Source organism: Danio rerio, chromosome 23 (genome assembly GCF_049306965.1).
Source record: "Danio rerio strain Tuebingen ecotype United States chromosome 23, GRCz12tu, whole genome shotgun sequence".
NCBI classification, from domain to species: domain Eukaryota; kingdom Metazoa; phylum Chordata; class Actinopteri; order Cypriniformes; family Danionidae; genus Danio; species Danio rerio.
In genome coordinates, this window is record NC_133198.1 from 19,660,001 (window position 1) to 19,672,937 (window position 12,937).

The following is a 12,937-nucleotide window of genomic DNA, read 5'->3' on the forward strand; positions in this document are numbered from 1 at the left end:
TTTTCAGACCCCCCTAGCGACTAATCTTTTTGTGTGTCACTAGAGATTTTTACAGACTGTAATTTGTCCATACTGTACCGTCCCTACTCTTCTCAACGAGCTGCGGGTGATGCCGCCGGCCCTTTCCCCGCCTGACAGGCGGCGCAGTCCACGTACAGAAGCCTCACCAGCAGCCTGAGAGCAGATCACTCCTTTGCGTACCGACGACAAATAATTTAGCACCAGTGGTGTGAAGGTATTTCCTTTGTACAGTCAAACCGATCTGCTTCTTTATTTAAACAATTTAATTTGACCGTTTATTCTTTTCTTGTTCAAAGATATTTTAAGTCAGAGTTTCTTAACTTATCTGAGTTTATTACGTCTGGGAGTTTCCTGCAAATTCACTACACATCTATACTGATGTATTGTGTACGCTTTGTGACATGCTTACACAAAGCGTAGTGCAAATATAAATACCCCATTATTAACCATGGGCTGGTAAACAAACAGAAATGCCTGGACGTGATTACGTCAGTAATATGCAAATTGACGTATGACGCAATCTAGCGACTCTTCTGCCAGAGCTTAGCGCTTTTTTGTTGAAAATAGTTGCAACAGTAATCCGTACTTTCAGTTTGGAAGAAAGTTGAGAAAACTAACGGTAACAGGACCTTTAACGCAACACGGTAGTCGATGGATGTTTTCGCAGTAAAAGTATAACCTTATCTGTGGTTAGAGACTGTGAAATTTGACTAAGTAACGTTAAACTATTTGTGTTTCTGTTTCTGGGTTTTTTACCGCACGAATTTTGTCTGACAAATTCATCAATCGATACGATTTTTGAACTTTTGAAGTGTTTTCACTCTTAGGTCAATACGGGCAGAAGTGACTTCGACGTCATCTTTAAAGGAGAATATGGGCCAGGCTGAAAGCAGAAACACAGATGCACCTTTGACGGATTTGAGGTCCTTTGAAAGCAGATCGGCGGCAGTAAGCTGATCAATTCTCGGTCTCAGTTTATGTTTTTGAATAATGAACAGCATGCATGACAATGATTATTGATTCGATCAAACCAACAATGTTGAAAATGGCTTTCCTTAGACCAACTTAACATGAACATGATAGCCTACACTCTGGTGGAGGTGGTACCTTTTCAAAAGGTACAAATTTGTACCTTAAAGGTCCATATTAATACCTCAAGGATACATATTAGTACCTAAAAAGTACAGAAGTCTTCCTTTTAAATATTTTAGGTACTAATGTATACTTTTAAAGTACCAATATGGACCATTTAAGTACAAATGTGTACCTTTTTTAAAAGGTACACATTTGTACTTAAATGGTACAAATGTGTATAATGTCAACCCAGTGACAGCTCGCATACTTTTATTTCTCAGTTTAATGACCAGCTAAAATCACTAAACCAGCAAGCATGTTCTGCAGTCTGATTTTCCTACTGGTTTGGAACTTAGTTATAATTCTGCTTTTTAGTTTTCAGGTGTGATGGCAGTTGTTCCTCTAACTGTTGTTGAGGAGATCTTGCTGAACCTGCCTGCTCGTGTAGTGAATGAATGTCGTCTGGTGTGTCAAGAGTGGAAAGAGCTGGTGGACAGTTCTGCACACTGGAGAGAGCGCTGTCGCAGAGAGGGCATTCAGCCCTGCAATGCTTCCAGACCGCCAGAGGATTGGCGCCAGTTTTACTTTATGACTAAGAAACGACGAAACCTGATCAAGAATCCTAAAGCTGAAGGTGAGTCACGTCTATATCATTGACATTTGACAATTGACAAAAATTCCAGTGACAGAGATAAACTGAGATAAAATAAAGTTAGCTTTCATATTTTGACTATTTCTGATGTTTTATTTATGTAAAGTAATCGCTTAGTTTTAGTCAACAATAACCTTAATTTACATAAATCAGTTTGAACAATAAATGTGTTGATTAAAATGTGATATATATATATATTTTTTGCTTTCTTCTGTGATGTTTTGTTAGATTCACTTACAGGATGGGAGTTTGTAGATAATGGAGATGACGGGTGGGTATCAGGAAAATAGGAAGCCATTTTCAGATGACAGTCAACCAAATTTTGCCACATCTTATGAGTATGTTTGATGTTTCAGATGCTTCAGAAAAGTTTTTTAGCATTAGGGATATTGAAATCAGTCATCAATTACAATGTACATATAAATCACTAACAGACTTTTTTTCTCAGGTTATGTTTGAAAAAACAGCTGATTGATTTGCAGAAAGAAGGCTACAGCACTGCTTTCATGGATGAGGTGCAACCTCACATCAAAATCTCAGACTGGTGAGCATTTACGCTACAATGTCTTCTTCCTCTTCAAAGATTATAACAGTTTTATTGGTAATGTGGCAATTAGGGGTGCATCACAGATGCCACAGTTTGGTACGGTTTGAGGTTTTGGGCCAATGGTACAGTTCAGTTAAATTTTCTAAGCAAAATTTGATTCACTTCTCAGTTAATAATAGCATTAATTAAACTTTAAAACTTTATTACCTTTATACATTGGCTTCACATGTTTCTGTCTAATGCAGTCAGCCGATCTTAAACTAAAAGTGGTTCCTCGCTGCATGCGAGTGCACCTGTACATACTCTCATATACAACTTAATCAATGTGTATGCACCTATAAACTCTCGTACATGAATATTAATTCAGTGGGGGCATAAACACGCAAATAACACATAAAAAATACAACTCTTAAATGTATATACAATTAGTTGTGTATATGCATACATGGAAGTAATTTCATATGTGGATACGCATGAAGTTTTCAGTTCAAACAGAAGGCGTTTCAGTGTAAAAGGAAGCCATTTCAAAAGTTTGAGTGTAAATAGAAGAGATCTGTTTTATCATGTATCAGGTTATTGCAAAGCTTCATTCATTTTCTTTTCAGCTCAGTCCCTTTATTAATCTGGGGTCGCCACAGCGGAATGAACCGCCAACTTATCCAGCATATGTTTTTATGCAGTGGATGCCCTTCCAGCTGCAACCCATCTCTGGGAGTCATCCATACACACTTATTCAAATTCATGCACTATGGACAATTTAGCCTACTCAATTCACCCATACCGCATGTCTTTGGACTGTGGGGGGAAACCAGATCACCCAGAGGAAACTCTCGAAGCACAGGGAGAACATGCAAACTCCACACAGAAACGCCAACTGACCCAGCCGAGGCTCGAACCAGGGGCCTTCTTGGTGTAAGGTGACAGCACTACCTACTGCGCCACCGCATCATTATTTTAAACATGTTTTTGTCTAATATTAGTTTTAGCTAAACCACACAAATTTAGCTCAGCTATATATTTTTACAGCAGTTGGCGTCAAGCATTTTAGTGCAATATCCTGTTTACTGGCTATAAATATAATATATATAAAGGTTTTCTTTTTTATGTCCAAAATTTTCCAACCTTCCATATTTTAATAATTTTTGAAATTAACTTTTGTGTTTCACAATAATAGAATTTAAGGACACCGTATCAGAGTTGCGTCTAATCCACTTTCAGCATACTTAAGTAGTGTCTTATCTGCAAGAATCCGACATGACTAGAACATACCAGGGGCCTCATGTAAGAAGACTTGCGTTGAATTCATACTAAAATATTGCGTACGCACAAAGCTGTAAATGTGCGTATGCAGTAAAAAATTCAGATGTATGAAACACTGCGTACACGGAATCCCACGCATAGTCTCTTTGTACATCTGAATGAACGTGAAACTGAACGAAACATGCACGAGCGCAAATCCCTCCCTGCCTCCTCCCCCATATGAATATGCAAATGATTCTACTTTGGCAAAACCCAACGAAAAAGCAATGGCAAAAGCAAGCAAGACGAGAAACTTTGAACAGAATGTGATTTGGAGGTGCTCCTATCGGTGGTAGACCAGAGAAAAAGTGTGTTATTTGCAAGTTTGTCCTCCGAAATTAATAACAAAAGAAAAAAATAGAGTGAGAGAGTTAAGCTGATGTGGTTTACACAGTTGGGTCTGAACATTGAGTGGATAAAAAAAGAAATAGTGCGATGTATAGGTGTAAAATTGTGAAATGTCTTTAACAGCATGAGTGGCGTAGCTCCTAAAACGCATGGCAACATGTTTTGACACGTTCGACCATGAACTCAGTTCGAATCCAGCGTCTGATGAACTCATTCTTTTTTTCCCCCACTACATATCAGATTTTGCCTTCTCTTCATCACGAGGAAGACAAGTAGGAATCATTAATAAGTGTGTGCATCATATTTTATTTGCACATTTATTGAATGGAAATATTTCTGATTCACGTATACAAATTCATCTTCAGATGGTGCCTTTATAGCAATGTGTGTGCAGTAGATTGCCCCAATTACATTGGGCAAACCAGCGACCGCTGCAAATTCCGCTTTTATGTTTGGCTGGTCAACTGCATGGTATGGAAACGCTTATACGTAGACATGCGGATAAACCCGTCTCATACAGCTGCCATTGCACGGCTCAGACACTTTACAGTGTGCAATTCAACATAAATTCCTCCAGGAGTCACCAATGGAAATAAAACAGACAAACACAAGAAACGCACGTACGCCAGGCATGAAGTTGGCGTGGACCAGCGCACATTCCCGCGTTCATTTCATCGTTAGTTTTTTTTCTACTTTGTGGTTTTCTATATTTGTTGGAATAAAGAAGTCTGACAAGGCGTATTACAGTCAGCATGCTTATGTGTTGTGTTATTGGCAGGTATGGACCATACTTTGATGGTGGATGTGAGTATCAAATCTGTGTGGAGCTGCTTGATCAGAAGAAGGAGCCAATTGATACCTTTCAGCCTGAGAAAGTGGTCATTGAACAGTGGAATGATGAGCCATGGTGTAAAGTGAGTTGATAATACTTCAAGCTTTTTTGTTATTACAGTGGCCTACACATTTTTAAGGGTCATTTTAAAGGTTCATTAAATGGAGCACCTCATTGCTGTTCAGCAATATTTTTGAAGCAAATGTTTTCTTCGTGGCTGCACGGTGGCGCAGTGGGTCGCACATTTGCCTGACAGCAAGAAGGTCGCTTTGTTCGAGTTTGCATGTTCTTCCCATTTTCGTGTGGGTTTCTTCCAGGTCCAAAGACATGCACTATAGGTGAATTGGGTGGGCTAAATTGTCCATAGTGTATATGTGTGAATGAGAACGTATGGATGTTTCCCAGTGATGGGTTGCGGCTGGAGGGGTATCCGCTGCATAAAACATATGCTGGATAAGTTGACAGTTCATTCCATTGTGGCGACCCCAGATTAATAAAGGGACTAAGCCGAAAAGAAAATGAATGAATGAATGAATGTTCCCTTCTAAAAGTGCTTGTTAACATGAGTTACCACTCTGGCTGGTTTCACAGAGACCAGAACTCTGTTGCTTGAATAATCAGGAAAATTCTTACTGTCAGTGTAATTTATAAACAAAAATGTGTTCTACTCTTTATAGGCAGGTGACTGACTTACTTTTTAGGTTTTCTTTGAGAGAATTGTACTAAAAGTGTAATGTCTATTAGGAGACGTCAGTGTATCAGAACCATTAATATGCTAGTTGATCAAACTCAATAATAACAATATGTTAAATGGCCTGTGAGGTATTTTGAGCTGAACCTTTACAGACACATTTTGAGGATTTATATTATATCTTGTGAAAAAGAGAATACAAACCCAAATCAGAAAAAATGGCACAGTATGAAAAACACATTTTTAAAATTATTTCTAAATTTACTGACTTGTTTTTCATTGCAGACAATACAACAAACATTTTTAATGTGTTCCTCAATATGTCAACAGGTGATTTTAATTATGATTTGGTACAAAAGCAACAACCAAGAAAGGTCTAGTCCTACAGTGGGTATGGGAATTATTCAGTCTCCCTTAAAGTTTTCACTCTGTTATATTGCAGCCATTTGCTAAAACCATTTAAGTTCTTTTTTTTTCTCATTAAAGTACACAAAGCACCCCATATTGACAGAAAAACACAGAATTGTTGACATGTTTATAGGTTTATTAAAAAAGAAAAACTGAAATATCACATGGTCCTTATTATTCAGACCCTTTGCTGTGACACTCATGTATTTAACTCAGGTGCTGTAACATTTCTTCTGATCATCCTTGAGATGGTTTTACATCTCATTTCAGTCCAGCTGTGTTTGACTGATTGGACTTGATTAGAAAAGCCACACACCTGTCTATATAAGACTTTACAGCTCACAATGCATGTCAGAGCAAATAAGAATCATGAGGTCAAACGAACTGCCTGAAGAGCTCAGAGACAAAATTGTGGCAAGGCACAGATCTGGCCAAGGTTACAAACACGTTCTGCTGCACTTATGGTTTCTAAAAGCACAGTGGCCTCCATAATCCTTAAAAGGAAGATGGTTGGGATGACCAGAACCCTTCCTAGAGCTGGCAGTCCGATCAAACAAAGAAGTCAGGGGAAAAAAAACCTTGGTGAGAGAGGTAAAGAAGAACTCAATGATTACTGTATCCAGAGATGCAGTTGGGAGATGGGAGCAAGCTGTAGAAAGTCAACCATCATCTCAGCCATCCACCAGTCGGGGATTTATGTCAAAGTATGTCAAAGGAAGCCTCTTCTCAGTGGAGTTTGCTAAAAAAAAACATGCAGCCTCAAAGATGGTGAGAAATGAGATTATCTGATCTGATGAGATCAAGATAGAACTTTTTGGCCTTAATTTTAAGCGGTATGTGTGGAGAAAACACTGCTCATCACCTGTCCAATACAGTCCCAACAGTGAAGCATGGTGGTGGCAGCATCATGCTGTTGGGGTGTTTTTCACCTGCAGGGACAAGACAACTGGTTGCACCTGAGGTAAAGATGAATATGGCAAGGTACAGGGATATCCTGGATGAAAACCTTCTCCAGAGTGCTCAAGACCTCAAAGTGGGCCAAAAGTTTACCTTCCAACAAGACAAGGACCTAAGCACACAGCTAAAATATCTAAGGGGTGGCTTCACAACAACTTCGTAATTGTTCTTGAATGGCCCAGCCAAAGCCCTGACTTAAACCTTATTGAGCATCTCTGGAGAGACCTAAAAATGGCTGTCCACCAATGTTTACCATATAACTTGACTGAACTGAAGAGGATCTGCAAGGAGGAATGCAGAGTATCGCCAGATTCAGGTTTAAAAAACTTCTTGTATCTTTCCGAAAAAAAAAAAAAACTCATGGTTTTATCAGATCAAAAGGATGCTTTTACTAAATACTGAGCAATGAGTCTGAATACTTAGGACCCTGAATACTTAGAACCATGTGATATTTCAGTTTTTATTTTTTAAAGAGAGAGTGAAAAATTTAAGGGGATCTGAATACGTTCCGTACCCACTGTATAGTGGCAAAGATGGGCCGTAGACCACCAGTTTGCCAACAAATAGGTGAGAAAATGTTCCTCAAAGAAAGATAGGAAGGCAATTTTTAGTGCGTAAAGGACAAGGACACAAGCCTACGCTAAACAACCATGATCCCTCAGGTGGCTGCATCAAGAATCTTCATTCATATATAAGGGATTTCACCACATGAAATGGCTCAAGACTACTTTGGCAAATCTTAAAGTACCACTATACGTAGTTACATCCACAAATGCTAGTTAAAACTATTTTGTGCTAAAAGGAAGCACAATGTTAACAGTGTCCAGAAATGCCATCAATTTCTTTGGGCTTGGAGGCATTTGGGATGGATCATCACACAGTGGAAATGTGTACTGTGGTCATAGAATCAGATTTTTAAGGTATTTTTTTAAAATAAGAAATGGAGGCTGTGTGCTCTGGACCAAAGCGGAAAATAATCATCCAGACTATTACCAGCAGCAAGTCTAAAAGTCAACACTTCTGTGATGCACCCCTAATGGTGAAAAGTACACAGAGATTTTGAAGCACAATATGTTGCCTTCCTTTTCAGGTATGCCCATTAAAATTTAAAACTTTAAGACAATGCAAAACCACATTCTGCACACATTACAAAGTCCTGTCTGTAATAGGACAAAATTACACCTGAAACACTTTATCACTTGGTGTCTTCAGTCTCTTAAACATCTTTTAAGTGCTGTAAAAAGGAATGGCAACGTTACAAAGTGGTAAATGCTTTCATGTTCCAACTGTTTTTGAAATGTGTTGAAGAACCAAAATTATTTGTTTGTTTTGAAGAAAAAAGCGATAAAAATCACAAGGAACACATTAAATGATGTTTGTTGTATTGTCTGCAATGAAATGCAAGTTAAAGTTAATTTGGAAATCACTACATTCTTTTTTTATTTGTGTTTTCCATACCGTCCCAACTTTTAATGTTTTGTGGTTGTAATCGGTATCCTTCCATAACATTAAAAAAATAATAAGAAAATGTTTATGACAGATTTGACAAGTTTTGTTGCCTTGGTAATGTCAAGTTGTCATGACAAAGACACTGACAGGTTGTGATGTGTTTGTTTGTTAAGTTGTCATAAAGTGTCATCTTTGCATTTAAAATGTTATAACTGAGCGAATTTCCAAATTTCCAGCGTTTTCAAAAGTCTTGGTTTTCAAGTGTCAAAAACAGGAGAGTTCTGTGGATGTAAACATAGGAGAAGTTGTACTTTAAAAGTTTTCTTCTACTCTATTTCAGATGACTCACGTCTTCAAGGATTATGGACCTGGTGTTCGGTTTATCCGTTTCACTCATGGAGGGAAGCACACCCAGTTCTACTCAGGCTATTATGGAATAAGAGTCACTAACAGTAGTGTGGAGATCTGCCCAGCTGCAGAGAGAGAGTCATTTCCTGCATGATTATTTTATACATTTTCTTTTTGACTTGGTTACTTTAGAGCTGTGCAATCAATCGAAATTCCGGTTTCTAACGATTATGAAAAACCATTAACCGAGATAAACGATTATTCCATCATATACTGCCCCTTTCCAGTTGTACACATTTGTTGCTTTGCAAAGCTCAGCTCCACGTGAAAATGACTAAAAGCATGTACTGTACTGTAACTTTTGCAGCACTGGATGTGCATTATTAATATTTTTATAAGTGGGAAAAAGGACCTGCTGTTGTGAGTGCGCGCCACGCTTAGCCTCTGACAGGCTCTTAGACGAGCAGAGCACACATATCTAATGCCATCTTAATGTGAGCACTTTAATGGTCAAATACATGCACATTCTCAATGTTTAGTGATTATTCATATTAGCCCTCATTTGTGTAACAAACAAACAAGTTGAGAATCAAAAGACACGTGAAAGAGAAACTATACCAAAGCCGCACTATTCTTAAAGAGACAGTGCGCAATATCCCTGCTGCTGACTGTTTTTATCATTTAACCAAACAACAAAAGGAGAAAAGCCCTCACTGCTCTTGACTGAAGGACTTTTGTAGCTAAAGTTTTTTCTATACAGTGAAGATGCTTAAAGCACAGTTAAAACATGACAGATTTAAAGGGGTGGTCCAGAATGTCATTTTAAGATGCAGAGCAATGTGTGCTCATGTTTCACTTGATGGAAATCGTGTTATCTTTTCATGGATCTCACTTTGATTATAGACAGCTACTTAGCTAACATGAAAACGACTGTCATATTTCCTAGTTCCTCTGAAAGGCCCGCCCTCAAGTGACTCTGATTGGTCATCGTCATAATGTGCTGCAATTCACAGATCGGCTCCACGTCACGCCTGTAAAAGCGCACGCTTTTCTGCTGTCAACCTCCTGCCTGCTCTCTAAAATAAAATCTGACAAGTGTCTGTAACGAGTAAAAAGGGGGTGCTTTAAGAGCATTTGCCATTGTGCGTGCGTCTATGTGTGTGTGTGTGTGGTGTAAATGTTGTCTGCATCTATGTGTGTATGTGTGTGAATGTGTGAACTTTCTGTAACAAGCGCATGTGCGCTGGACTTTCTTTTTCTGTGATGCTCAGATTAAGTTATTTTCTGTAATATATCGTGACAGAAGAATAAAGCACAAGATGTGGGATGCTACCTGTGTGAGCCTTATTGGTTTTTTGCTGCTACCACGAGTCCACGAGGTGAGCTATCCTGTATTTTTTTAATTCTATGCATTACACGACGTCTTTCACATATATCCAGAATATGCAGGTGTAAGTAATATAAATCATCCACATATCTTTTGCGACTTCATTATCTGAGATGTGAAATGTATGGAAAAGCTGCCTAAAGAGAAGCAATGCAAAGTCCTGCACACACATAAGAGACAGGAACGTGCTGGTGGAGTCTGTGTTTGTTTACAGCAGTTTGACTGATAAATATGAATATAGCTTAATCGTTTGCTCGCAAAGCAGCATTTCCCATTGTTTACATCGTTGCTACATCATAACTTACCGTTAACGCTAGACACTGTACATGTCATGATCAATTTTAACAAATAAAAACACTTACAGGTTGTAGTTCACAGCTTCTGCTTTGAGGAGATTTTAGCCAAATCCAGAACTGAACTGAGAGAATTTCTGGAGGCTGTTTTGTCAAATCATACTTGCTGTGTATTTTATAATTCTCTGGAACATAATTAATATTGAACTGTAAGCACTTCTGTCTTTGTGTCGTGTCCTTTGGAAGCCCAAATACAGAAACAGACGAAGCTCTGTGGAAACAGCAGCGTTTAGATGCATTTTTAGCTTCATCTCTGCTTTAACGTTACAGCGCCTTTGGCCACGGCCTGTAGCTGTGCAGTGTGGGGTGCGCAGTAAACGTACCTTTGTGATTTCACAGGCGGCGGAAGTATTTTTTTGGAGTCCCCAACATTTGTTCATTGTAGGCTTTGCTAAGCTAATTCTGTAAAAACCAAGGTCTCCCTTTGCATTGAACTTAGAACTTTTTACATTCAGAAATGTTGTTTATGTTCACACAGCTACATTACACATCAACTAAAGTTTATAATATAATATCATAACGGACCACCCCTTTAATAACTCATTTGTAATAACTGATTTATTTTATCATTGCTATGATGACAGTACATATTTTACTAGATATTTTTCAAGGTACTAGTATTTAGCTTAAAGTGACATTCAAAGGCTTAATTGGTGTAATTAGGCAAGTAATTGTAAAACAGTAGTTTCTTCTGCAGACAATCAAAAATATATAGCTTAAAGGGGCTAATAAAATTGAGCTATTAAAATAGGTTTTAAAATATTTAAACCTGCTTTTATTCTTGCCGAGATAAAACAAATAAGCCTTAATCCAGAAGAAAAAATATTATAGGAAATACTTTTCAAAAATTCCTCTGTTAAACATCATTTAGCAAATATTAATATATCAAAAAAAATCACAGAAGGGTGAATAATTTGGACTTCAACTTATAATCATTTTAAATAATTCCCAATTCACCCTAACCAGCAACCTTCTTGCTGTAAGGCAATCATGCTACCCACTGCGCCATTTTGACGCCCATGATTTTTTATATTACTAAATTCAGCAGGAACAAAAGTAACATTCAGGTGAGGTATTCTAATGACATATAGGAGTTCATCTGTATGTGCTGCTTATGAAGTGAACAATTAATTAAATGCAATACATACATCTATAAATAGACAATAACCTTTGAAATGTGAATAAAGTTTGAACTAATTTATTCTATTATGCTGGTCCCTCTATTTAATGGAAGCCTGTTAACACCACAGGATAAAAAAGTCTAATTATAATGATGATAATAATATTAAAAAATATCTATAATAAAGAGATTTTATGTAATTATTGATTTATTTTTCTCAGAGTTGCACATTTGTTTCTTACATTTGTAAGTTTTAGGCATTTCTCGTGATTCAAAGGTCAGAATTTTCTGATTTTTATAACTCAAATTTGCACATTACGTTTGTGTAGAAACATCTGAATTGTGGGATGTAAACTCATAATTGCAAGGAAGTCAGAATTATGAGGAAAAATGTCACAAATTCCTTTTTTCCCTTTTGTGGCTGAAAGAAGCTTCTGTACCAATTTATTAATAACCAATTTTAATTTACTGACTGTAAATCCTTTATACACTTTATATAAGCTACTGCCAACCTAACTTTAGCTTGTAACAGTTAAACAAAGTATGAAATTTTGTGAAGGAAATCAACATCGACCATATATAAAATATGTCTCAGTGTTTGTATAGATATATTTATTAAAATGATATTTTAGTCACCAAAAATATTTAGAAGTTGAAAGATAATACAATTAAATTCAAGCTAAATATTGCCAAAAAAAATTTACAAAACTTTAGAATTATCATCAGTTATTTTGTTAGATAAGCTCCAGATTTGTCTTCAGTACTGATTAATCTGATGTATTTACAAATATAACATTGCATAGCTTTGAACATTGTAGACTCAAGAACAACTATCACTGAAGCATGAACAAAAAGAAAACCTGTGTGGAGCATTCGGGTAACAGTATTAATCAACTGCAGGTAAACTTTTGAATGACACAATTTTGACTAAATTAGCTATTACTGTATTTTCGTTTGTGGACTAAGTGTGAACATCTTTTCTGTGAAATCTATTATTCAGGTCAATAATGGAAAAAAACAAAACAAGGATACTTTTATATTAGTAAACTAACCTGCAGATTCTGCACAATGTAATTAATTGACTTCAGCTGTATATTTAAAAAAAATTGTGTCATTAAGGCATTTTGACAGCAACTTAATACATCCTTGCTGAATCAAAATAATAATATTGCATTAATGTAGTACAAGATGTTTTGCATGTCAGTTGGAACAGAAGACTTATTACTGCACACTTGACTTCAATGTAAATATAAATTTGTGTCTTATCAATGTAAAGATTTTGCAGTTATACGTGAAATGTATAACCAACAGAATTTTGTGAATTTTCCTGTGTTTCTGACAACATTGAAAAATAAAGCAGAACTGGTTATTTCATTTATTTACTGTGTTTTACTTTGTAGTTCTGGTGCCTCTTAACGTTAATAAATTAAAAGAATACATTATACTGAATA

General features: G+C 36.9%; 1 pseudogene; it reads left to right on the forward strand.

The window, feature by feature from the left end:
* The first annotated feature begins 559 nt into the window (after positions 1–559).
* fbxo6.1 (F-box protein 6, tandem duplicate 1) lies at positions 560–9,958 on the forward strand (annotated as a pseudogene).
* Positions 9,959–12,937: the final 2,979 nt, after the last annotated feature.